The sequence below is a fragment of the Artemia franciscana genome, unplaced genomic scaffold (assembly GCF_032884065.1).
Source record: "Artemia franciscana unplaced genomic scaffold, ASM3288406v1 PGA_scaffold_89, whole genome shotgun sequence".
Taxonomy (NCBI): Eukaryota; Metazoa; Arthropoda; class Branchiopoda; order Anostraca; family Artemiidae; genus Artemia; species Artemia franciscana.
The window spans coordinates 1,195,479-1,222,713 of NW_027062717.1; the positions used below are offsets into that span (position 1 = coordinate 1,195,479).

Sequence of the window (27,235 nt, forward strand, 5' to 3'; positions counted from 1 at the left end):
TCGCGAAATTCTAGGACCTACGATCCCCCCCTAAAAAAAAAATAAACAAAATCTATTAAACAAAAATTCGAAGTTCCACATTTTTGTAGATAGGAGCTTGAAACTTCTAAATTACGGTTCTCTGATACGCTGAATGCGACGGTGTGATTTTCGTTATGATTTTTAAAGGGGTGTTTTCCCCTATTTTCCAAACAAGACAAATATTCTCAGGATCGTAACTTTTGATAGGTAAGACTAAATTTGATGAAATTTGATTATATACTTAAAATCAGCATAAAAATCCGATTCTTTATATGTACCTATTAGTATCGAAAGGATTTTAAAAGAAAGGATTTCTAGCTATTTAGATAAAATAAATTTCTTTACCAAATATCAATTTGGATTTAGGGCAAACCGTTCGACAGAACAAGCAGTTACAGCTCTTTTATTAGAAATAAATGATTGTTTAAATGATGATTTCCATGTGGCTACTGTTTTCTATGATATAAAAAAAGCATTTGACACTTTAAATCATGAAATTCTTCTTGACAAAATGATAAATTCCGGCATAAGAGGGAAAGGATTGCAAATTATTAAATCATACCTATGCGGACGCAAAATCACAGTAAATGTCGGTGGAAAAATGACTAATTTAAAAAGTCTTATTGATATTGGTGTCCCCCAAGGCTCAGTATTAGGTCCACTTTTATTTTTGATCTATATTAAGGATCTTCCCCGAGGTTTGCATGAGAATATTAGCCATGCAGTTCTATTTGCAGATGATACAGCTATAACAGTTAAAGCTAGGGATTCATTGACATTGATCGAAAATCTGATTATAAGTGTTACCTCAGTTAATCGATGGTTTGTTCCTAATAAATTAGTACCGAATTTTAAGAAAACTAATTTTATGGTTTTTGGTCGTTCAAAAAGTTCCACTCGAGAGATTTCTTGTGAGGAGCTACAGGTTGGTGATCAAAAAATTTGTAGGGTTCAATCATATCGTTATTTAGGAGTTTTTCTTGATCCCCTTTTGTCATTTCATAATCATATTGAGTATTTAAGATTAAAACTTGCGCGAAATATTGGGTCGATGTACCGTGTGAAGAATATTTTTCCTTTTACCATTTTAAAAATAATTTACCACTCTCTAATTACTTCTTATTTGAATTATTGCTCAGTTGTATATCTTAATACATTTTGGAAGCATATAAACCCTTACAGGTACTACAAAATAGGGCAATAGGAATACTTGGAAATTTCTTACATCGACCTTCAAAACTTGAAAATGTTTCGGAAACTAAAACATTATTCCTCTTCTTAAATTTGTTGGATTTAAATGATATACGAATATTAAATACTTCCATATGGCATTTTCAAATCCAAAATTCTAAAAATTATTTCTGTGACAAATCTCTGTTAATCTTACTTCCTCGTTCGGATTGTCGGAGGTCTAGGATGTATCAAATTCCTTTTGTAAGCTCTGAAAGGTCAAGGTTTTCGATTAGATACCAAATACCCTTCATTGCTAACAATCATAAGCTGAATGATAAAATTCTGTTTGATCCATCCCAAAAATCTCAGCAAAAATCTCAGCTAAATTTAAAAAAGCAAATATTAAAGATTGTTTGCTAAAATTTTGATTATTCACCATTGATGATGGAAATTTAAATTATTTGATCTTCTTATTTGTGTGTTTGTTTTTGTGTCCCTGTGTCTGGGACGGCCTCCCACGCCCCTCCTGCCTGATATTTATATATTTACTTATCTTTTATGAGTTTTTTTCTATTTTATGTGTCTTCTACCGTATTATATTTTGAAATCATTATTACGATGAGATGTTGATGTTTTTTCTTATGTTTTTGCACTGTCTTAGCCTTACGAGCTCTGCTCTCTGTTGGGGCATAATATTGTTTGTGTATTTTTTGAGTTGAATAAAGAAAAAGTTGAAAGTTAAAAAGTTTATCGAAAGTCGGGTCGCTCCTTACTACAGTTCGTTACCACGAACTGTTTGATAAGTTATTTATCATCAGATGAAACTGTGAGCAAAATGAATGAAGTGGTTTTACGAGTTCAGGACGCTAGAATAGGTTGGAATATTAATTTTAAGAAGAATAAGTCGCTAAGACTAGGAGATTAAATGGTAACGAAGAGATTGATCAGTTGGACAGCTTCACTTATTGGTAAAGACGGTGGGTGCAGTGAAGTTATTAAAAGTAGAATAGCCAAGGCTCAAGGCGTTTTCTTTTATAGTTGAAAAAGTTTGGAAGAATAGGAAGATAAGTCTTCAAACCAAGATTAGAATATTGGAAGCTACAATGATGACAGTGGTTAGACATGGTTATGAAGCACGGGCACTCCAAAAAACGGAGGATGATTTGCTAGATATTTTCAAGAGAAATTATCTACGGATTATTTTGGGTACCCAACTGACTAAATGTATTTCAAACAGTAGGGTGTACCAAAAGTATGGTTCAATTCTACTTACTAGGGCTATAATGAGAGAAAAATCAAGATTGTTAGGGTACGTTCAGCGGATGAAGGATGACAGAAGGCCAAATATTGTCTTTTTCGACTAACCGTCTAAGGCTAAACGGAAAGCAGGTCATCCTCGGTCGGGGTGGGGAGGAAGTCGTAAGGGAAGATTTAAGGGAAATTGGAACTTCCTAGGATGGTTTACGGAAGGGGGCTTAGAAATAGATTAATATGGATGAAGAGCGTACGTACCTGTGTTTGCCTCAGACGGCTTGGTGCTGCGGTGAGTTGCTAGTAGTAGTAGAATAATTTATTTGAGACAGTGTTTCAAGAATAGAGCATTTTATTTAGACAAAGGGAATTTATAGAATCAAAACTTCAAAATAGAAGTCAAGGCAGAAGTCATAGAACAACTTCGCAAAAATCCTAGAGTCAAATTTTAGGATGGTATTACACCCCCTTTTTAATTGTAATCAGAGGGTTGATTTAGAGCGAAACCTTAGGAGGGGGGCAGCATGACCAGGGCGTCCATTTATTTTGAAAATAAAATTGACATATTTGTTTTTTTTTTAAATAATGAAAAAAAGAAAAAAACATGGAATGAGGGGTGAGGGCCTGGATTCACCTGTGATTGTAATCTTTTGTAATTGCATAATACACATTGAGACAAAAGCATTTTTTTTTTTAATATTTTGATCCTTTTTTTTAGTGCTAGCTCCCTATTGGATGTAATAGTGTGGTGATAAGGGCCTTATTCAAAAGAATAGTTCAAAAGCTCAGATTGAAAAATGCGAAAATCAAACAGTTCGTGGTAACGAACTGTAGTAAGGAGCGATCCGGCTCAATAGTAACCAAAACTCTAAAAAATTGAATTTTGATATAAATAGCTACATCAAAAGAATTGCATTTTAATGCTGATTTTAAATATATAAGTTTCATCAAGTTTAGTCTTAGCCATCAAAAGTTACGAGCCTGAGAAAATTTGCCTTATTTAGGAAAATAGGGGGAAACACCCCCTAAAAGTCGTAGGATCTTAACGAAAATGACACCATCAGATTCAGCGTATCAGAGAACCCTACTGTAGAAGTTTCAAGCTCCTATCTACAAAAATGTGGAATTTTGCATTTTTTGCCAGAAGACAAATCACGGGTGCGTGTTTATTTGTTTGTTTTTTTTTTTTTTTTTTTTCCCCAGGGGTCATCGTATCGACCAAGTGGTCCTAGAATGTCGCAAGAGGGCTCATTCTAACGGAAATGAAAAGTTCTAGTGCCCTTTTTAAGTGACCAAAAAAATTGGAGGGCATCTAGGCCCCCTCCCACGCTCATTTTTTTCCCAAAGTCAACGGATCAAAATTTTGAGATAGCCATTTTGTTTGGCATAGTCGAAAATCTTAATAACTATGTTTTTGGGGATAACTTACTCCCCCACAGTCCCTGGGGGAGGGGTTGCAAGTTACAAACTTCAACCAGTGTTTACATATAATAATGGTTATTGGGAAGTGTACAGACGTTTTCAGGGGGATTTTTTTGGTTTTGGGGGTAGGGTTGAGGGAGGGGGCTATGTGGGAGGATCTTTCCTTGGAGAAATATGCCGTGGGGGAAAAAAATTCAATGAAAAGGGCGCAGGATTTTCTAGCATTACTATAAAAAAAAACAATGAAAAAATAAACATGAAAACGTTTTTTCAAATGAAAGTAAGGAATAGCATTGAAATTTAAAACAAACAGAGATTATTACGCATATGAAGGGTTCTAAAAATACTTTAGCATAAAGAGCGAGGTATTTAGGAGGAGATAAATACCTCGCTCTTTATGCAAAAATATTTTTAGTGATTTCAACTATTTATTCTACGGCCTATTTGATTCAGGGGTCATTCTTAAAGAATTGGAACAAAACTTACGATTTAGTGTAAAGAGTGAGGTATTAACGAGGGTACAAACCCCCTCGTACACATAATAAAAACATAAAAATATAAAAGTTTGTTACGTAAGTTAATTCTTAAGTTACGTATATTTTTTACTAATAAAAACGTTCGTTGAATATTAAAAGTTCTAGTAGCCTTTTTAAGTAACCGAAAAATTGGAGGGCAGCTAGGCCTTCTTCCCCACCCCTTATTTCTCAAAATCGTCTGATCAAAACTAAGAGAAAGCCATTTAGCCAAAAAAAAAATTAATATACTAATTTCATTTCAATAATTTATGTGCGGAGAGCCAAAATCAAACATGCATTAATTCAAAAACGTTCAGAAATTAAATAAAAAAAAACTAGTTTTTTTAACTGAAAGTAAGGAGCGACATTAAAACTTAAAACGAACAGAAATTACTCCGTATATGAAATGGGTTGTCCCCTCCGCAGTCCCACGCTCTTTACGCTGAAGTTTTTAGTTGTTTTAAAAAGTAGAATTGTGGCAAAGAGTTAAACTTTAGCGTAAAGAGCGAGGGACTGCGGAGGGGACAACCCATTTCATATACGGAGTAATTTCTGTTCGTTTTAAGTTTTAATGTCGCTCCTTACTTTCAGTTAAAAAAACTAGTTTTTTTTTATTTAATTTCTTTCTGAGGAGGCATCAAAAACATCAGACTTACGATTGTCATCCCAAAAGCTAAAACCCTGATCACTTAATCTAAGGTTTAGCCTTAGGAGATCCTTATATTTGGTAGTATAAAAAAAAAACATATAATTAAGCAGTCAATACCGATCCTAACGATTATTCGTGCTTACTAAGTATCCACTGTACCAGCTTTTCTGTACAATTAATGGGGGCTACTGAATCCACTGTTTCAAAATCTTATTATCATTTTATATTATGTAAAGGTTCTTTGTCACTGAAGCATTAGCATTCATCAGAAATGACTAATTAAGTGAATCTTTCATCAAACTCATCAGAGTAGAAATATCCGGCATTACCTGTCAACCCTGCATTACTTGAGTGGATAGAAGAGATGAATATCAGAGGGGGATTTAAAGACTGAATAAAAAGAATATGACATCCTGTAAAATACATTTTACATAACTAAAAATCCCAAGAATTGAGTGGCTTATCAAATAAAAGGACTCGTCTCAATATAAAAAAGGTAAAGGTAAAGGATACGGCGTTAGACTTTACAGTCCGTACCGGCGGTGCTGATCTCCGTTTCTTGGCCCTTCAGCCAGGAACCGCAATGGGGGGTTGGGGGCCAGCCATCCTGTGCTTTCGCACATCCTTCCTGTTTACCTTCCCCAGATTTCTCCAGGTACCCATTTAGAGCTGGGTCGACTCTGGCTAAGCTTATTGAGTCACGCCACTGACCCCGTCCCAAACTGAAGAATTGGGTACACTGGGATTCGAACCCGCGTCCTCTCAGACAAAAGATCCCGAATCCAGCGCACCAACCCACTCGGCCAGGACGGCTTTCGTCTTTGTCTCAATATGTCCCCAAATGGAGCGCACACGGGGCCAAAGAAAAAGCAAACTCATGATTTTAGCTTCTAATGGGTCCAGGTAAGTTTACAATGAATTACCACTTTACTCACTACTTTTACAATATCCCCCCTCCTCCACACAAAAATGAAATCCTACGCACACATTTGTGACATGCTTTTAAAAAAATATATAGTATGTCCACCTCTTAAAATATTGTTTTTCCCATCAATATAGCTTATTAAATCTTAAGATGTTAGATGGAATGCACGCCGAGAAGGGAGGATTTAGGTCACCACCCCACCCCAAAAACCTAAACATCTTTACACTTTTCTTCTACTTTCACGTATGTACTTTCACGTATTTTATTTGCGTTTACTGAGGTCCGGACTGCGTACGTGCGGATATTATGCGGAGATTACATTTTGAAAATGGAGAAAAAATTTGACTCAAATTGAAAATAAAATAAATTATAATCTTAATTCAATTGTAATTAAATGTAATTAAATTATAAACTAAATGTAAATTAATGTAGAAAAAACTAAATGTATTTAAATTGTAATGTAATAAAAAAATTCTAATTGTTGCATGCAGTGTTGACTGTCTGTACTGAAAGTTACTTGAAATGCTGTCCTTACTTAAAAATATATTCATACAAAAAAAAAAAAAACAAAAAAAAAAAAAAAACACGAAACATCAAAACTCCCAACTGACGAATTATATTTATTTTATGAACTTCGAAGATATGCTACCTTAAGATATCCCCCTACCTCGTCCTTTATAAGCTTTTTTGCTTTATGCGAACAATGACTTGTAGAGCTTTTGCAAGAGATCTGAAAAAAAGTGTTAGAAAACTAAAAGCCAATAGCCCAATACCTACTTTTCGGGACATATAAAAAAGTTCAACTTCTCAGGTTTTTGCGTCAGAGATAAAGATATTCAGTTTTAATGAAACTTTAGTTGAACTTGTCACGTTTTGCATCGGAGATAAAGATATTCAGTTTCGAAGATAAAGATATTCAGTTTTAATGAAACTTTAGTTCAACTTTAAGTTTGACTTCTCACGTTTTGCGTCGAAGATAAGGATATTCAGTTTTGATGAAAATTGCATAATCGATGTGAAAACACTAAAAATCGGCTAAAAGGAGTCATGATTAGAGCAATTTGATAAGAGAATTTGGTAAATCACAGTAAAACAGTCTGCCACGTTAGTTCAGCCAGGCAAAAGGAGGAAAACTAACCCCACCCCCTTGGAACAAACATCTAATTGCCAAAAAATAAGGTTGAACTTTACACTTGATCTTTGGATTAAGGATTACTCCAGATCGTCCATGTCGGGCAACCATCAAGGGGCAAATCAAAAGTGGATCGTCTCTGAATGGGGTGGGATGATCTCGTAAGGAAAGATTTAAGGGAAACAGAAACTTCTTGGAAGTGTGTAAAGGGGGAGACTGAATAGACAGGGGATGGTAGAGGAGCAGGTTCGGCTCTAAAGCTTGGTATTGCAGTGACTTGTTAGCAGTAGTAGTAGTACTTAATCCATGTTCAGCCTCTAAGAAACGACAAATTCGATAATAACTAAGAAACCTCCTTACATTAGTTTCTTCGTCATAGAGTCCGAGAAAGAGGACAGTACAAAATCAAAAGATAATGGATATACTATGAGTGGTGTTGAATCAACTGAGTCTAGAAGAGCAGCATTATATTATTGGTGGGGTCGTTTTGCTGATTTGTATCTTTCAAGAAACTAGTAGATGTGTGGACAACTTTAATAAAAATAAAATTCAAGCAGGAGTCATTTGAAAGTACCCACAGGATAGAAGCTCGTACACGTGCTGGAAATTTCAGAGGGTGTGGCGAATTTCCGAAGAGCCGAATTAAAATATCAATAGGAAATAAAATGGTAAATGATATGAAAATTTTAGTAAACTGCAGGAAAATAGTCTAACTATTTTATTTCAGCGCAGCAAAAGGCTCACAACAACCATCCCTTCGACACAGACGCCGAATTTCCACAAAATGAGATTGAACTACATACTTAATCGATTTTTGGTTTCAAAAATTTGATGAATTTGATAATAACTAAAATCCGTTCTTACAATCGATTAAACTAGAAAAATGAAATTGTGCGTCTTTTGCATGGGGAGAGAGGGAGATACAGGAATGCGTATTATAGGGAAGCTTAAAAAAATTACTCTCCCTTCCCCAAAAGTTTACAAAATGCAACTTTAACAAAGGGGAAAAGCTTTATAGCATGATATTAAGATAATCCGTGGAAGTGCGTTAATACTGAATTCCTAAAAAAAAAAAAAAAAAAAAAAAAAAAAAAAAAAAAAAAAATCAAAGGTCAGGGTCACATCAAGAATTTTTTTCGGAGAGGGAGGGGAGGTTTACATTTTTTTTTGGGGGGAGGTTACAAAAAAACTTAAAAAAATGTATAAAAATTTGCTTATGTTCATTTTTGTTACGTTTTTACGAGTCAGACAAACACTTCGGGTGGGGAGGGGGTTCAAAACCCCCTAACCCCCCTGGATGCGGCCTTGATGAAAATTCTCAATAAATGTCTTACTTTCCAGCCCGCTCCCTCTTTTTGGTCTTCGTATACATCAGTGTATGGAAGGACTCAGCAGGCCATCTACACTACCTTGGTTACCAAACGACAACCCCTACTGCTGCATCAAAGAAAGATGTCCTTATCAATGCTTCACCACCCTTTCAAATGAATTTTCTGGGCATCGATTGATTGACGATCAGACACGATCAAACCATTTTTGAGTAACCACGCTGAAACAACGCTGGAAATGTTCCTACAATCCAAAATCTCACTTAGATCCGAATACATAACGTACTCATAACGTACAAAAACGGCCGTCAAAAAACGGCCGTCACCGTCATATTTACTCACCTCTTTCGGAAGAAAGTATCACATCTGATATTTTCCTCCTTCTGATAAAATCACCAAAAACTAAATGCGACGTTCTCTCAAAATCAGAATTAGCGGAGTACGAAGATTTGGAAAATCAAAGTTTGTTTTAACAAGCATTTCCCTACTGATTTGTCCATTGAGAACAGCTTAATAAATAGTTTTAGGTAACCATTTCAGTTTGAAAAAATCAGATACGATTTTTGTTAAGATGGCAAGACAAAATCCAAAAGTAAGACTTCCTTAAATCAAACAGTTCGTGGTGTAAACAAACTGTAAGTAAGGAGCGACCCGGCTCAATAGTAACCGAAACTAAAAAATAAACAAAATTTTGATACCAATAGACATATCAAAAGAATCAGATTTTTATGCTGATTTCAAATATATAAGTTTCATTAAGTTTAGTCTTACTTATCAAAGGTTAAGAGCCTGAGAAACCATACTATACAGGTTTCAAGCTCCTATATACAAAATGAAGAATTTTATATTGTTTGCCAGAAGAAAGATCGCAGATGCGTGTTTATTTGTTTTTTTTCTGTTTGTTTATTTTTTGGGTTCACTTCTTTTCCAGGGGTGATCGTATCGACCCAGTGGTCCTCGAATATCGGGAGAGGCCTTATTCGAACGGACATGAGAAGTTCTAGTGCCATTTTTAAGTGACCATAAAGACTGGAGGGCAACTGAACCTCCTCCCACGCCCATTTCCCCCCAAATTATCTGACCAAAATTTTGAGACAGCCATTTTGTTCAGTATATCTGAAAGATCAAATAATTATGTCTTCAGGTGTAAAATAAACCCCCCCCACACACAGTGAGAGGGGAGAGGCCTGTAGATCATGAAATTTGCCCATTGTCTACTTATAGTAGGCTATTTGTTACTGGGAAGCACACAGGCGTTTTTTTTTTGGGGGGGGGGTGTGCTTGGAGTGGATTTTTATGGTGAGATATCCTTGGGGATGAAAATTTCTGGGAGGTGAATATTTCAGGGGATATGTGACACTGGAGGATTTGATAGAATTACTATACGAAATTCTTTTTATTGTCTTACATTCTCCTTGCCAAATGTTTCGTGCGGAGATGTTCCAAGGAAATTATCCAGGGGCTTCTTTGGCGTGTTTTGTTTTCTGAAAAATAATTTCAGTCATCGAAAAACCGATTAGAGATTAAAGTAAGTAAAACAGTTCAAAATAGGGATGATACCTTTTTTTTGACAGTGAATAGATATAAAATTATTTAACTGGATATTTCGAACGGATATACAGTGTTCATCATCAGCAGTAAAACTGCTAGTTTTACTTTTGAGTTTTACTGCTGAAGATGAACACTGTATATGTGTTCGAAATATCCAGTTAAATAATTTTATATCTATTCACTGTCAATAAAAACGGTATCATCCCTATTTTGAACTGTTTTACTTTGGTCATGGAAAGGCAGTGTGGTCATCGAAGTTATCTACGTAGAGATTAAAGTCTTATTCAAATGAAAGAATGGTAAGGAGAATTTTTCATGCTTAATTGTCGCCAAGGAATTTTACAGGGAGGAAAAATTATTAGAGAAGGGAACTATCTGGAGGGAATTTGACAGGGGGAGTGCACTTTACGTCGAATAAAATTCCCACGGTGTAGTGTTCCGTGAGGGGGAGGGGTATATTTCATAGAGGGTGAGCCAGATTTACCGGCATTATTTGAAAAACGAAGAGAAATTATTCCATATAGAAAGGGTTACCCCCTCCTCAATACCTTACTCCCTACTCTAAAGTTTGATTCTTTATTAAAACTGAAACACGGGGGCCGTTTAATTAGAATAGGAAGCTTTTTTAAAGGTGCTAACAACTTTAGCGTAAAGAGCAAGGTATTGAGGAGGGGGGAACTCTCCATACACGGAGTAAACTCGCCAAAATTAACACACCAATTTTGTTTTAATTTTCCATGTACGGTGAGTCAAATTCGAACCTGTATTAGTTGAAAAATGTTCAGAAGTTAAGTAAAAAAAAAAGTTTTTTTTAACCGAAAGTAAGGAGCGACATTGAAACCTGAAACGAATAGAAAATATTCTGTATACGAAAGGGGCTGTCCCCTCCTCTACAACTCGCTCTTTACACTATTCTTTTTATTGTTTTAAAAAGTAGAGCTGTGATAGAGTCAAACTTTAGCGTAAAGAGCGAGGAGTTGTGGAGGGAACAGCCCTTTCATATACGGAATAATTTCTCTTCGTTTTAGTTTTTAATGTCGCTCCTTACTTTCAGTTATTTTTTTTTATTTAATTTACATAAAGGAGAAAATTAACCCGAACGAACACTTAAAACAAAGCTAAATTCGGTGCTGCAGAATAGCCTCGATTCTTCAAAAGCTAAACTCGGTGCTGCAGAATAGCCTCGATTCTTCGAAAGCTAAACTCGCTGCTGCAGAATAGCCTCGATTCTTCGAAAGCTAAACTCGGTGCTGCAGAATAGCCTCGATTCTTCGAAAGCTAAACTCGCTGCTGCAGAATAGCCTCGATTCTTCGAAAGCTAAACTCGGTGCTGCAGAATAGCCTCGATTCTTTGAAAGCTAAACTCGCTGCTGCAGAATAGCCTCGATTCTTCGAAAGCTAAACTCGGTGCTGCAGAATAGCCTCGATTCTTCGAAAGCTAAACTCGCTGCTGCAGAATAGCCTCGAAATTCTTCAAAAGCTAAACTCGGTGCTGCAGAATAGCCTCGATTCTTCGAAAGCTAAACTCGCTGCTGCAGAATAGCCTCGATTCTTCGAAAGCTAAACTCGGTGCTGCAGAATAGCCTCGATTCTTCGAAAGCTAAACTCGCTGCTGCAGAATTGCCTCGATTCTTCGAAAGCTAAACTCGGTGCTGCAGAATAGCCTCGATTCTTTGAAAGCTAAACTCGGTGCTGCAGAATAGCCTCGATTCTTCGAAAGCTAAACTCGGTGCTGCAGAATAGCCTCGATTCTTCGAAAGCTAAACTCGCTGCTGCAGAATAGCCTCGATTCTTCGAAAGCTAAACTCGGTGCTGCTCGATTCTCGAAACTATTTGACCAAATCAATTTGTCGAATCCTTCAAGTGGGGCTTAAACAGACGTACTGATTAATGGATGTGACTAAGATGAGAAATACTTCGCATTGCACTAGCTTTTTTTGGCTAAGACATTCATCAGTCATTCTTAAAAGTAACATGGACATCAAAACAAAAATATTTTTCCCCTCGTCCCATCTATTCATACCTAAAAACTGTGATTACTTTTGTTACTATACTGAACCATGAAAAATATAAGCAGAAAGTAAGGCGGTAATTTGACAAGACTTTACAAATTAACGCAATAGAGGCTAGTGTCTCACTCAATGGAGTGGTTCAACTACAAATCAATTTGCATATTACGTGTATGAAGGGGTTCACCCCCTCGTCAATATCACGCTCTTTACGATTAAGTTCAAATTTTGTTTTATTTCTTTAAGAATGACCCCTGAATCACAAACGGTTTAATTAGAATAAATAGCCCTTTTGAAAGTACTGAAAAAAAACAACTTTAGCGTAAAGAGCGAGGTACTGACGAGGGGGCAAACCCCCTCATATACGTAATAATTCCTGTTCGTTTTAATTTTTAATGCTGCTCTTTACTTTCAGTTGAAAAAAAACTTGTTTTTTCATTTAATTCCTGATCGTATTTCAAATAATCATGGGAAATCCGGCACCCCTGCTGAGAAATTCTCTTCCCTCATTGAAAGATCATCCCTCCACCAGACCCCTTCCCCCCACCAAAAAATTCCCCCTGAAAAAGTCTCTAGACTTCCCAATAACCAATACTGTGTAAACAATGGGCAAAGTTACCAACTAGCAGCCCAAACATTGCGCTGATATCAGCAATCAGCTGATATTTCAATACTTTATGGCGTTTGAATGGATCAAACGTTTTACCTCTTGGTGTATGAAGAAAAAATTCGAGTTTAACATGTGAGCCTTAAATGATAATTAAATAAAAAAACAAGTTTTTTTTAACTGAAAGTAAGGAGCGATATTAAAACTTAAAACGAACAGAAATTACTTCGTCTATGAAAGGGGCTGCTCCCTCATGAACGCCTCGCTCTTTATACTAAAGTTTGATTCTTTCTCTCAACTCTACTTTTTAAAACAGTAAAAAACTTTAGCATAAAGAGCGGGGCGTTGATGAGGAAGCAGCCCCTTTCTTATACGAAGTAATTTCTGTTCGTTTTAAGTTTTGATGTCGCTCCTTACTTTCAGCTAAAAAAAACTTGTTTTTTTTTTATTTAATTTCTGAACGTTTTTGAATGAATGCATGTTTTGATTTTGGCTCTCCGCAGAGGAATAATTAAAACGAAATTTGCATTTTTTTTTTTTTTTTTTTTGGCTAAATGGCTTTCTCATAGTTTTAATCGAATGATTTTGAGAAAAAAAACGGCGGGGGAGGAAGCCTAGTTGCCCTCCAATTTTTTGGTTACTTAAAAAGGCAACTAGAACTTTATTTTTTTTACGAATGTTTTTATTAGTAAAAGATATATGTAACTTATAAATTAGCTTATGTAACGAACTTCTGTATTCTCATGTTTTTATTACATATATGAGGGGGTTCACCCTCTCGTCCGTACCTCGCTCTTTACACTAAAGCTTAAATTTTGTCCCAATTCATTAACAATGACCCCTAAATCACAAAAGCCGTATAATAAATAGTTGAAATTACTGAAAATACTTTAGCGTAAAGAGCAAGGTATTAGGAGGAGGTGAGCCCCTCATATGCGGAATAATTTCTGTTCGTTTTAAGTTTTAATGCTGCTCCTTACTTCCAGTTGAAAAAAACTTTTTCATATCTATTTTTTCATTGTTTTTCAAACAGTTCGTGGTAACGAACTGTAGTAAGGAGCGACCCGGCTCAATAGTAAACGAAACTCTAAAAGATACATCAAAGAATCGGATTTCATGCTGATTTTAAATATATAAGTTTCATCAAATTTAGTCTTTGTCATCAAAAGTTACGAGCCTGAGAAAATTCGCTTCATTTTGGAAAATAGGAGGAAACATCCCCTAAAAGTCATAGAATCTCAACGAAAATCACCCCATTGCATTCAGCGTATCAGAGAACTCTATAGCAAAAATTTCAAGCTCCTATCTACAAAAATGTGGAATTTCGTATTTACGCTAAAGTTTTTAATTGTTTTAAAAGGTAGAACAGTGGCAAAGAGTCAAAGTTTAGCGTAAAGAGCGAGGGATTGCGGAGGGGACAACCCATTGCGTATACGGAGTAATTTCTGTTTGTTTTAAGTTTTAATGTCGCTCCTTCCTTTCAGTTAAAAAAAACTAGTTTTTTTTTATTTAATTTCTGAACGTTTTTGAATGAATGCGTGTTAAGTGCTCTCCACACTTAAATTATTAAAATGAAATTTGCATATTAATTCTTTTTTTGGCTAAATGGCTTTCTCTTAGTTTTGATCAGACGATTTTGAGAAATAAGGGGTGGGGAAGGAGCCCTGTTGCCCTCCAATTTTCAATTTTTGATTACTTACAAAGGCAACTAGAACTTTTAAGTTTTAACGAACGTTTTTATTAGTAAAAAATATACGTAACTTAATAATTAACTTACGTATATGAGGGGATTTGTCCCCTCGTTAATACCTCGCTCTTTACACTAAGTCTTAAGTTTTGTCCCAATTCTTTAAGAATAACCCCTGAATCAGAAAGGCCGTAGAATAAACAGTTTAAATTACTAAAAATACTTTAGCATAAAGAGCGAGGTATTTATCTTCTCCTAAATACATCGTTCTTTATGCTAAAGTATTTCTAGAACCCTTCATATGCGTAATAATCTCCGTTTGTTTTAAGTTTTAATGCTACTCCTTACTTTCAGTAGAAAAAACTTTTTCATGTTTATTTTTTCATTGTTTTTTTATAGTAATGCTAGAAAATCCCACACCCTTTTCGTTGAATTTCTCTTCCCCCATGACATATTCCTCCAAGGAAAGATCCTCCCACATAGCCCCCTCCCCTCAACCTCATCCCCAACCAAAAAATCCCCCTTAAAACGTCTGTACGCTTCCCAATAACCATTACTACATGTAAGCACTGGTCAAAGTTTGTAACTTGTAGCCCCTCCCACGGGGACTGTAGGGGAGTAAGTCATCCCCAAAGACATAGTTATAAGGTTTTTCGACGACGCTGAATAAAATGGCTATCTTAGAATTTTGGTCCGTTAACATTGGGAATATAATTAGCGTGTGAGGGGGCCTAGGTGCCCTCCAATTTTTTTGGTCACTTAAAAAGGGCACTAGAACTTTTCATTTCCGTTAGAATGAGCCCTCTCGCAAGATTCTAGGACCACTGGGTCGATACGATCACCCCTGGAAAAAACAAACAAAAAACAAACAAATGAACACGCATCCGTGATCTGCCTTCTGGCAAAAAATACAAATTTCCAGATTTTTATAGATAGGAGCTTGAAACTTCTACGATAGGGTGCTCTGATACGCTGAATCTGACGGTGAGATTTTCGTTACGATTCTATGACTTTTAGGAGGTGTTTCCCCCTATTCAAACAGTTCGTGGTAACGAACTGTAGTAAGGAGCGATCCGGCTCAATAGTAACCAAAACTCTAAAAAATTGAATTTTGATATCAATAGCTACATCAAAAGAATCGCATTTTAATGCTGATTTTAAATATATAAGTTTCATCAAGTTTAGTCTTACCCATCAAAAGTTACGAGCCTGGGAAAATTTGCCTTATTTAGGAAAATAGGGGGAAACACCCCCTAAAAGTCGTAGGATCTTAATGAAAATGACACCATCAGTTTCAGCGTATCAGAGAACCCGACTGTAGAAGCTTCAAGCTCCTATCTACAAAAATGTGGAATTTTGCATTTTTTGCCAGAAGACAAATCACGGGTGCGTGTTTATTTGTTTGTTTTTTTTTTTTTCCCAGGGGTCATCGTATCGACCAAGTGGTCCTAGAATGTCGCAAGAGGGCTCATTCTAACGGAAATGAAAAGTTCTAGTGCCCTTTTTAAGTGACCAAAAAAATTGGAGGGCATCTAGGCCCCCTCCTACGCTCATTTTTTTCCCAAAGTCAACAGATCAAAATTTTGAGATAGCCATTTTGTTCAGCATAGTCGAAAATCATAATAACTATGTATTTGGGGGTGACTTACTCCCCCACAGTTCCTGGGGGAGGGGCTGCAAGTTACAAACTTCAACCAGTTTTTACATATAATAATGGTTATTGGGAAGTGTACAGACGTTTTCAGGGGGATTTTTTTGGTTTTGGGGGTAGGGTTGAGGGAGGGGGCTATGTGGGAGGATCTTTCCTTGGAGAAATATGCCATGGGGGAAAAAATTCAATGAAAAGGGCGCAGGACGAATCTGGTCACGTTAGAAAAAAACGTCAAATTCAGAGCCTAATATACAATGCTGGGTGTTCGGAGCCTCTCTATTATGGAGTATAATTTGAAAATAAGATAACTATACGGGCGATAAAACATATATACCACAACCATAACTCAACTAACGAAAGAACTGCTAAGAGATAACACAACTATAAAGCGAAAACACGTGAAAACTAACGGGAAAATAAACGAACTAAGAGATGGAAGGGGCCCAGAGAAAAAATATAATCCTTTTTCAATTTTGAGCCTAACTTCCGCAAAGGAGTAATAATGTCAGAAGCCCCGAAATACCGAATTATTTTCTTTTCAAACAGTTCGTGGTAAAGAACTGTAGTAAGGCCCGGCTCAATAGTAAACGGAACTCTAAAAAAGGGAATTTTGATGCTAAAAGATACATCAAAAGAATCGAATTTTCACGCTGATTCTAAATATATAAGTTCCAATTAATTTAGTCTTTGACATCAAAAGTTACGAGCCTGAGAAAATTTGCCCTATTTTGGAAAAAAGGGGGAAACATCCCCTAAAAGTCATAGAATCTTAACGAAAATCGCACTATCGCATTCGGCATATCAGAGAACTCTATAGCAAAAATTTCAAGCTCCTGTCTAAAAAAATGTGGAATTTCATATTTTTGGCCAGAAGACAAATCATGGGTGCGTGTTTATTTGTTTGTTTGTTGTTGTTTTTTTCTTTTCCCCAGGGGTCATCGTATCGACCAGGTGGTCTTAGAGTGTCGCAAGAGGGCTCATTCTTACGGAAATGAAAAGTTCTAGTGCCCTTTTTAAGTGATAAAAAAATTGGAGGGCAAATAGGCCCCCTCCCACGCTAATTTTTTTCCAAAAGTCAGCAGATTAAAATTTTAAGATAGCCATTTTGTTCCGCATAGTCGAAAACCATAATAACTATGTCTTTGGGAATGACTTACTCCCCCACAATTCCTGGGGGAGGGGCTGCAAGTTACAAACTTTGACCAATGTTTACATATAGTAATGGTTATTGGGAAGTGTACAGACGTTTTAGCCAAAAAAAATTAATATACTAATTTCATTTCAATAATTTATGTGCGGAGAGCCGAAATCAAACATGCATTAATTCAAAAACGTTCAGAAATTAAATAAAAAAAACTAGTTTTTTTTAACTGAAAGTAAGGAGCGACATTAAAACTTAAAACGAACAGAAATTACTCCGTATATGAAATGGGTTGTCCCCTCCGCAATCCCTCGCTCTTTACGCTAAAGTTTGACTCTTTGCCACAATTCTACTTTTTAAAACAATTAAAAACTTTAGCGTAAAGAGCGAGGGACTGCGGAGGGGACAACCCATTTCATATACGGAGTAATTTCTGTTCGTTTTAAGTTTTAATGTCGCTCCTTACTTTCAGTTAAAAAAACTAGTTTTTTTTATTTAATTTCTAAAATAAGGCAAATTTTCTCAGGCTCGCAACTTTTGATGGGTAAGACTAAAGTTGATGAAACTTATATATTTAAAATCAGTATTAAATGCAATTCTTTTGATGTAGCTATTGGTATCAAAATTCCATTTTTTAGAGTTTTGGTTACTATTGAGCCGGGTCGCTCCTTACTACAGTTTGTTACCACGAACTGTTTGAAAATTAAACTATAAAAGAGATGTTTTCATAATCAGAGGAATATAAAGATTCTATTGATATGTGAGCAGTCAGAAATCAAAAGGGATACATAAAACAAAACGTCAAGACGAAAAAAAAAATTTAAAAAATATTTTTAAGCTTAAAAACTTGAAAAACCTATCTGTTAAAATTTTATAATACAAAATAGGAAAAATTGTCTTTCAAGAGACGTTCTAGTAGGTAAGTATAATAGCTTACATTTGACTGAAAAAGCTGACTTGCAAAGCTAACTGAATCCAAGCAAAAAAAGAATTTCGGACATTCACAGTAACATATAAATTTCTTTTCAATTTCGTTTTGGTAACAAGAGACTAGGTTTAAATTCTTACACAATTTTGATCATATAACCCCGTTTTTATTCAATTAATTGCTAATTAACGGCAACATTTGGGTTTTCCTGCAACAATCAGCAAAGTCGAACTTTCTTGAGTTTCTAATGATACATTTTTCTTGCTGATCTTCTGCTGATTCTTACCACGCGTTCCTTATGTTCAAGCCTGGCGCTTGCTAAGTGTTAGAACTAAATGATTGCATGCGTCTTTGTCATTTGTCATAATTTTCATATTATCATAATGTCATATATAATAACGTTTTATGTCATAATTACAGGTCTTTTTCATTAAAAAATGAACAGCCAGGTCTTCCTAATTGTTTAAAACGTATATATGCTTGTGTAAGTTTCCCCTTAAATTTCTTTTGAAGAATTAGATTCCACTATTACTGTCTTTGACAGTATCGATACAGTATTGTGTATCGCCAATCGACGTTTGATTTCACTCCAAATATTCTTCACAGTCAATCTTCTTTATTTTTCGTCTCATATGATTCTCTCGACTTGTATTTCTTCCCTAATTTATTACCTCCCTGACACAATTATTCATTTTTATTACGCAACTAATATAAAAGATGTAATATTAGAGCGTCCTGTTAATTAGCAATAGCTGGCCTATGCAAAATTTGTTTTCCTTTTTACTTGCTACGCGTAGGTCTGACCGTTTATAAATACATTGTTGGTCCGTCAATCTATCTGTTATAAATGTCAGGGTCTTGAGTCACCACTTGGACGGTTGACGAGTTGGAACAAGAGCCAAATTCTTGATCAAACTTCTCTGTAATATAAATACAGCCCTGTATCAACAGAATACCTCCATTCCATATATACCTCTTTTAAATGTCATGGTCTTGAGTCACCTCTTGGGCGTTTAAAAAGATTCAACAAGAGCCAAATATTTGATAAAAGTTTTCTGTAAAAAAAGCAGTCATGTACCGACAGAATACCTCTATTTCCTATATACCTCTTTTAAATGTCATGGTCTTTAGTCGCCTCTTGGGCGTTTAATAATGTCAACAAGAGCCAACTATTTGATAAAATTTTTCTGTAAAAAACGCAGTCATGTACCGACAGAATACCTCTATTCCCTATATACCTATTTTAAATGTCATGGTCTTGAGTCGCCTCTTAGGCGTTTAAAAAGATTCAACAAGAGTAAAATATTTGATAAAAGTTTTCTGTAAAAAAAACGCAGTTATGTACCGACAGAATACCTCTATCCCTATTTACCTCTTTTAAATGTCATGGTCTTTAGTCGCCTCTTGGACGTTAATAATGTCAACAAGAGCCAACTATTTGATAAATGTTTTCTGTAAAAAAAAACAACAAAAAACAAAAAAATAAACGCGGTCATGTACGGACAGAATACCTCTATTGACCTCTATTCCCTATATACCTATTTTATATGTCATGGTCTTGAGTCGCCTCTTGGGCGTTTAAAAAGATTCGACAAGAGCCAAATTTTTGATAAAAGTTTTCTGTAGAAAAAAAAACGCAGTCATGTACCAACAGAATACCTCTATTCTATATAAACCTATTTTAAATGCCATGGTCTTGAGTCGCCTCTTGGGCGTTTAAAAAGATTTAAAAAGAGCCAAATATTTGATAAAATTTTTCTGTAAAAAAAGACGCAGTCACGTACCGACAGAATACCTCTATTTCCTATATACATATTTAAAATGTCATGGTATTGAGTCGCTTCTAAAATGAGTCTCTTTTAAATATCCTGGTACTGAATCACCTCTTGGACGTTTAAAATGCTTCATCAAGATCTTGATAAACTTTTATTCAAGGCTGAATAAAACAAGACCAAATTCTTGATAAAATTTTTAAGCCTCCCAACATTTTTGGTGATTTAAGGAACACTTTCCCCTCCCTACAAAATATTTACAAAAAAAAATGTCAAGCGAAATAGAGCCAAATCTCAAGTACAAATTAAATTTTGTTTTCTATAACATAGAAAGCAGCAAAGCTTTGAAACATACAAGAGTTAAAATTTTAAGAGGGGAACAAAATATTTTTTTCGAAATCGAGTGGGGGAGGGGCAATTTTTTCCAAAACACAAAAACAATGGAATTTTTTTAAAATCTAGGGACCGGGCAATAAATCAAGAAGAGGGAAATACCCCCTCCTTACCCCTCCCCTATTGGAATTGAACTGAACAAACCCGAGAAGATACTAACTGAACGGAAAATCTGATATGCTTTGCTTTTTCGAAATTATTCTTAGAGGCAATTTTTTCTTGTTTTCTTAGAAAAAATTCTCTATGCGTATAATCACCACTTAGACCACACTGAGGTAGTTGTTGCAATTATCCAATAATTAATATTGCTTTTCTATACTTTATTACTGTTTTTATTCCATTTCTAACTATTTAACCACCCTTTTTTCAAGAACAATTTCCTATATGCATTATGGTCTCTCAAGTCAGCTGATGCCTCAAGTCAGCCTCTCAACGCAAGCTGATGCCTCTGAGTTTGTGTATAATGACCCATTAAGTCGTTGCATAGTATTTAAGGCTATTCTCAAGTAATAAGCAATCTAACCTTGCAGTCTTTCTGGGACATCTACCTTCATTATTTATTTTTATCTTTTCATTTAAAGATGTCAGCACCTAAAACGGTTGACTGACATGATACATTTGACAACTGGAAGGTACTGATTTGGCAACCATTATTTTATGGCAATTCATGTGCTTCCTGTTGTGCTATGTTTACTTTGTTCAAGGAAGTAAAACGGTGACACCTATGTTCATGGCTGACACCAATGACAGGGGCGAACCCAGGGGAGAGAGATACATCCACCCCCTCAAAATTTGAGAAATGTGTTCCTTAGGATCGACATTCTTATACATCTTGAGTAATACAAAAGGATAATATACGCTATAAATCTCATTATGATGAAGATAAAAACTGAATGATTTATTCATTTTATAGAATAAAATTTGATACAAAACTGTTATATAAGCTAACCAAATTCATCAAGGGTTTTAATCCCATAGATGTAATGTATTCACAAAAAGTAGGTAAATAGGTAATGTGCGAAGATCTCCACAAGAGAATTTTGTTTTGTGAAAATACAGTTGGGAAGGATGCCAGGCTGCTACCAAGTAAACAACGTGCTGTTACAACCTCGGGCTACTAACATTGTTTTACTTCGTTTAAATCATGCGTTTTTGAAGTGTTTACGCCCCTGTTTGTTAATTATTCATCCATCATTCCAAAACGGAAATCAACAGTTATAGACTTCTTCAAAAAGAAATAGTTGGTTGAAATCAGACCTTGGTTGGTTGATGGAAACTTTAGTTGGAATGGGAAGTAATTAAAGGAGGCAAGGTTATGATAGAGTTTCATGTATGAGCGGCTAGTTTCAAGGTTGTGCTGTTATACTCCATGAAATTTTCCCCCGCGCAGTCTATGTTCACTGTGCAAGTCACTTAGTCCTGTGTTATAGGGCTGAAACTTAGCCCTGTGTTATTCATACAACATATTTGTCATGAGAAATTATCAAGGAACTTCAAAATAAAAAAATAATTTCTTTAGAATTTCACCCATGCAATTAGCAATTTTCAATCAAATTGTTAAAGAAAGAAATCTTATAACAGGGACAAAAAGGATAAGATTGAACAAATTTTGTGAGACTAGATTGGTGGAATACTTAAAAGCAATCATTTCAAACAGTGCGTGGTAACGAACTGTAGTAAGGAGCGACCTGGCTCAATATTAACAAAAACTCTAAAAAAACGGAATTTTGATACCTGTAGTTAAATCAAAAGAATCGCATTTTAATGCTGATTCTAAATATGTAATTAACATCAAGTTTAGTCTTACCCATCAAAAGTTACGAGCCTGAGAAAATTTGCCCTATTTTAGATAATAGGGAGAAACACCCCCTAAAAGTCATAGAATCTTAACTAAAATCAAACAGTTCGTGGTAACGAACTGTAGTAAGGAGCGACCCGGCTCAATAGTAAACGAAACTCTAAAAAACGGAATTTTGATGCTAACAGATACATTAAAATAATCGAATTTTTATGCTGATTCTAGATATATAAGTTTCATCAAATTTAATCTTTGTCATCAAAAGTTCAGAGCCTGAGAAAATTTGCCTTATTTTGGAAAATAGGGGAAAACACCCCCTAAAAGTCATAGAATCTTAACGAAAATCACACCATCGTGTTCAGCGTATAATAGAACCCTATAGCATAAATTTCAAGCTCCTATCTACAAAAATGTGGAATTTCGTATTTTTTGCCAGAAGACAGATCACGGGTGAGTGTTTATTTGTTTTTTGTTTTTTTTTGGTTTTTTTTCCCAGGGGTCATCGTATCGACCAAGTGGTCCTAGAATCTCGCAAGAGGGCTCATTCTAACGGAAATGAAAAGTTCTAGTGCCCTTTTTAAGTGACCAAAAAATTGGAGGGCACCTAGGCCCCCTCCCACGCTCATTTTTTTCCCAAAGTCAACGGATCCAAATTTTGAGATAGCCATTTTGTTCCGCATAGTCGAAAACCATATTAACTATGTCTTTGGAATGACTCACTCCCCCACAGTCCGTGGGGGAGGGGCTGCAAGTTACAAACTTTGTCCAGTGTTTACATACAGTAATGGTTATTGGGAAGTGTACAGACGTTTTCAGGGGGATTTTTTTGGTTTGGGGTGGGGTTGAGGGGAGGAGGCTATGTGGGAGGATCTTCTCTTGGAGGAACATGTCATGGGGGAAGAGAAATTCAATGAAAAGGGCGCGGGATTTTCTAGCATTACTATAAAAAACAACAATGAAAATATAAACACGAAAAAGTTTTTCAACTGAAAGTAAAGAGTAGCATTAAAACTTAAAACAAACAGAGATTATTACGCATATGAGGGGTTCTAAAAATACTTTAGCATAAAGAGCGAAGTATTTAGGAGGAGATAAATACCTTGCTCTTTATGCTAAGTGTTTTTAGTAATTTCAACTACTTATTCCACGGCCTTTCTGATTCAGGGGTCATTCTTAAAGAATTGGGACACAACTTAAGATTTAGTGTAAAAGGCGAGGTATTAGCGAGGGTACAAACCCCCTCGTATACATAATAAAAATATAAGATTATGAAAGGTTGTTACGTAAGTTAATTCTTAAGTTACGTATATTTTTTACTAATAAAAACGAGGGGACAAACCCCCTCATATACATAATAAAAAATATAAGAGCATAAAAGTTTGTTACGCAAGTTAATTCTTAAGTTACGTATATTTTTTACTAATAAAAACTTTCGTTAGAAATTAAAAGTTCTAGTTGCCTTTTTAAGTAACCAAAAAATTTGAGGGCAACTAGGCCTCCTTCCCCACCCCTTATTTCTCAAAATCGTCTGATCAAAACTAAGAGAAAGCCGTTTAGCCAAAAAAATTAATATGCAAATTTCATTTTACTAATTAATGTGCGGAGAGCCAAAATCAAAAATGCATTAATTCATAAATGTTCAGAAATTAAATAAAAAAAAAAACTAGTTTTTAAACTGCTAAGGAGCGATATTAAAACTTAAAATGGACAGAAATTACTCCGTATATGAAATGGGTTGTCCCCTCCGCAATCCCTTGCTCTTTACGCTAAAGTTTGATTCTTTGTCACAATTCTACTTTTTAAACCAATTAAAAACTTTGGCGTAAAGACCAAGGGATTGCGGAGGGGACAACCCATTTCATATACGGAGTAATTTCTGTCCGTTTTAAGTTTTAATATCGCTCCTTACTTTCAGTTTAAAAAACTAGTTTTTTTTATTTAATCACACCATCAGATTCAGCGTTTCAGAGGACCCTACTCTACAAGTTCCAAGCTCCTATCTACAAAAATATGGAATTTTGTACTTTTTTGCCAGAAGACAAATCACGGATGCGTGTTTATTTGTTTTTTTTTTCTTTTTCCCAGGGGTGATCGTATCGACCCAGTGGTCCTAGAATTTTCCTAGAGGGCTTATTCGAACGGAAATGAAAAGTTATAGTGCCCTTTTTAAGTGACTAAAAAAATTAGAGAGCACCTAGGCCCCCTCCCACGCTCATTTTTTCCAAAGTCGTCGGATCAAAATTCTGAGATAGCCATTTTATTCAGTATAGTCGAAAAAATATCTTTGGGGATGACTTACTCCCCCACAATCCCCACGGGAGGGGCTGCAAGCTACAAACTTTGACCAGTGTTTGAAAATAGTAATGGTTATTGGGAAGTGTACAGACTTTTCCAGGGGGATTTATTGGGTGGGATGAGGGATTGAGAAGAGGGGGTTATGTAGGGGAAACTTTCCATGGAGGAATTTGACATGGGGGAAGAAGATTTCCATGAAGGGGGCACAGCATTTTCTAGCATTATTAAAAAATAAAACAATGAAAAAATTGAATATGAAAAACTGAAAGTAAGGAGCAGCATCAAAACTTAAAACTAACAGAATATATTAAGCATATAAGGGGTTCACCTCCTCATAATACCTCACTCTTTACGCTAAAATATTTTTAGTAATTTTAACTATTTATTCTACGACCTTTGTGATTCAGGGGACAAAATTTAAGCTTTAGTGTAAAGAGCAAGGTATTGAAGAGTGGGCGAACCCTCTCATATACGTAATAAAAACATACGAATATAGAAGTTTGTTACGTAAGCTAATTCGTAAGTTACGTATATCTTTTACTAATGAAAACGTTCGTAAAAAACTAGAAGTTATAGTTGCCATTTAAGTACCCAAAAAATTGGAGGGCAACTGGGCATCCTCTCCCTCCTTTTTTCTCAAAATCATTCGATCAAAACTATGGGAAAGCCATTTAGCCAAATAATTAAACATGCAAATTTCGCTTTAATTATTCATCTGCGGAAAGCAGAAATCAAAACATAGATTAACTAAAAAATGTTCAGAAATTAAATAAGTAAAAAGTTTTTTTTAACTGGAAATAAGGAGCGACATTAAAACTTATAACGGACAGAAATTACCCCGTATATGAAAGGGGCTGTTCCCTCCTCAACGACCTGCTCTTTACGCTAAAGTTTTTACTGTTGAAAAAGTGGAGTTGATAGAATGAGTCAAACTTTAGCGCAAAGAGCGAGGCGTTGAAGAGGTAACAGCCCCTTTCATATACGGGATAATTTCTGTCCGTTTTCAGTTTTAATGTCGCTCCTTACTTTCAGTTCAAAGAAACTTTTTTTTTCTTATTTAGTTGTTTAAAGAGATATTCATTATTATCTCTAAGGCTATCAGGGTATTTAAAGAACATCCGGTTTCAGGTTCTGAATCTTCAAGCAAAGCTTATTCTTTTGCTATCTGCTATTGAGAGATGCAGTTTTGTTGAAGCTATGGTTACTGTCAGTAAAGTTTTTAGTCTGTCTAACAATTTGTCAACATCTTTGCAATCAGAAACAACAGATTTTGTATACTTTCTTAAACAAGCTGGCGAACTTAGAGCAAAGTTTGAGACATGAGAGAGAGGAGTGACGCTGAAGTTTCATCAACTTTCTACTAAAGGGACTGAACTGTGTCAAGATTATGAAATGAGCATTAGAGTACCCAGATGAGCTCCAAAACAAACGTATAGGAATAATTACGCAACAGCGTCAGAGGATCCAGAGACATATTAACGACTTTTTGTGTTTATTCCATTTATGGACTACTGTCTACAACAGCTACATCAGCGTTTCCTTAATCACAGAAAGTTGCTGGAGTCACTACAATACCTACTTCCTCAGCACTGTATTTCCCTCGAAGAAGAAAAAAAAATACCAGATATATCGGATACTCTGACTAATTTTTGGTATCTTGATGCAGACAGACATAGAGAAAGCTTGGAACCTCAGTTAGGTCTGCGGGGGAGAATGAGGATACAGTCGGGAAAAGTGGCACAAAATATATTTCAATACTTAAAAGAATGTGAACAAACATTTTCCACACTCAACATCGACTTTAAAGACTGGTGGAAGAGTTCCCATCACTACGGCTACGTGCAAGCGTCTATTTTCTACCTTGAGAAGAGTGAAATCTTATACCAGGAATGCCTCAGGTCAGGAACATCTCAATGGGTTGGCTTTATTATCCATTCACAGGGATGTTCGAGTCAATGCAGATGGCATTTGAAGAGACACTGCAGATGGCATTTGAAAAAATACTGCAGATGGCATTTGAAGAGCCCACAACAAAAAAGGCAAATGGATTTTATTTTATAATATCATGTGTACACCGTTGTCTCACTAAAGAATGTACCTTATATTCTAGAACCTTTGTTTTTCCTTTTTAACCAGTACTACAATCCCTCAGTTAAATTATCCATCCCCCTCCAAAATTTATCGCAGGGTTCGCCCCTGATGAATGAGATTTCGAATTAGCACAGAGCCAAAAAGGGTTTATTAGACTCCCTTTCGCCTTTCTATGGACCAGCTCCGCGTTAGATACAGCCAGATTCCGCATTATCCGTTAAGTCCGAGTTAAATTTATGTGCTTCGTGTCGTGCAACGTTTACATTGTTCACCGAATTAAAATGCTGATATCGAAAAGGGCTCATTAGACTCGCTTTAGTCTTTCTATGCACAAGGGCCGAATTAAATTTAGTTTGTTGTAATTCAGCTGCGTACATTTTTCAGTCAAAAAGTTGATGGATTGGTTGAAATGTAGGTCACACGATAAATTTTAAGCAATCAAAGGCCTTTTTCACTGAAAAACCTACAAAAGTAATTGCAATAAGCTCTACTGAACACAAGACAAGTAATTGCGGCACTAATCCATTTACCGATGTCAAATTTACAGATTGTCAAAATTCTTGGGTTCACGAAAAACCTAATCGAGTTCTTGATAACAAAAATCGAGGAGCGGCCGAAGAGTTCTGTTAAAAGTCAATATGATATAAATATGTCATTTAATAGGCTCTACTACTACCATTTGTGCATTATTGAAAAGCATAATTATTTTTAGCTCTTTTTTTCAAACTGCTCATTCCCAGTTTTTAAGATAGGACAGTCCTCTTTCTTGCTTGTATTAGATCAATTATGAAGCAAAGTTATTATGTTATCGAGGTCCCTGCTCTTTTAAAACGTATCGTATCAATCTGAGTCTATTACCTGTTACTAAAGTAGGTTTGAGCTAAATCTTTTGCGAC

The 27,235-nt window shown here is 35.7% G+C and overlaps 1 protein-coding gene across 5 annotated transcripts in view; it reads right to left on the reverse strand.

Annotated features, from left to right (window-relative positions):
- The window catches only part of LOC136042257 (CAAX prenyl protease 2-like), a 152,393-nt gene that overhangs the window by 79,776 nt on the left and 45,382 nt on the right, over positions 1-27,235 (reverse strand). The window lies entirely within an intron of this gene.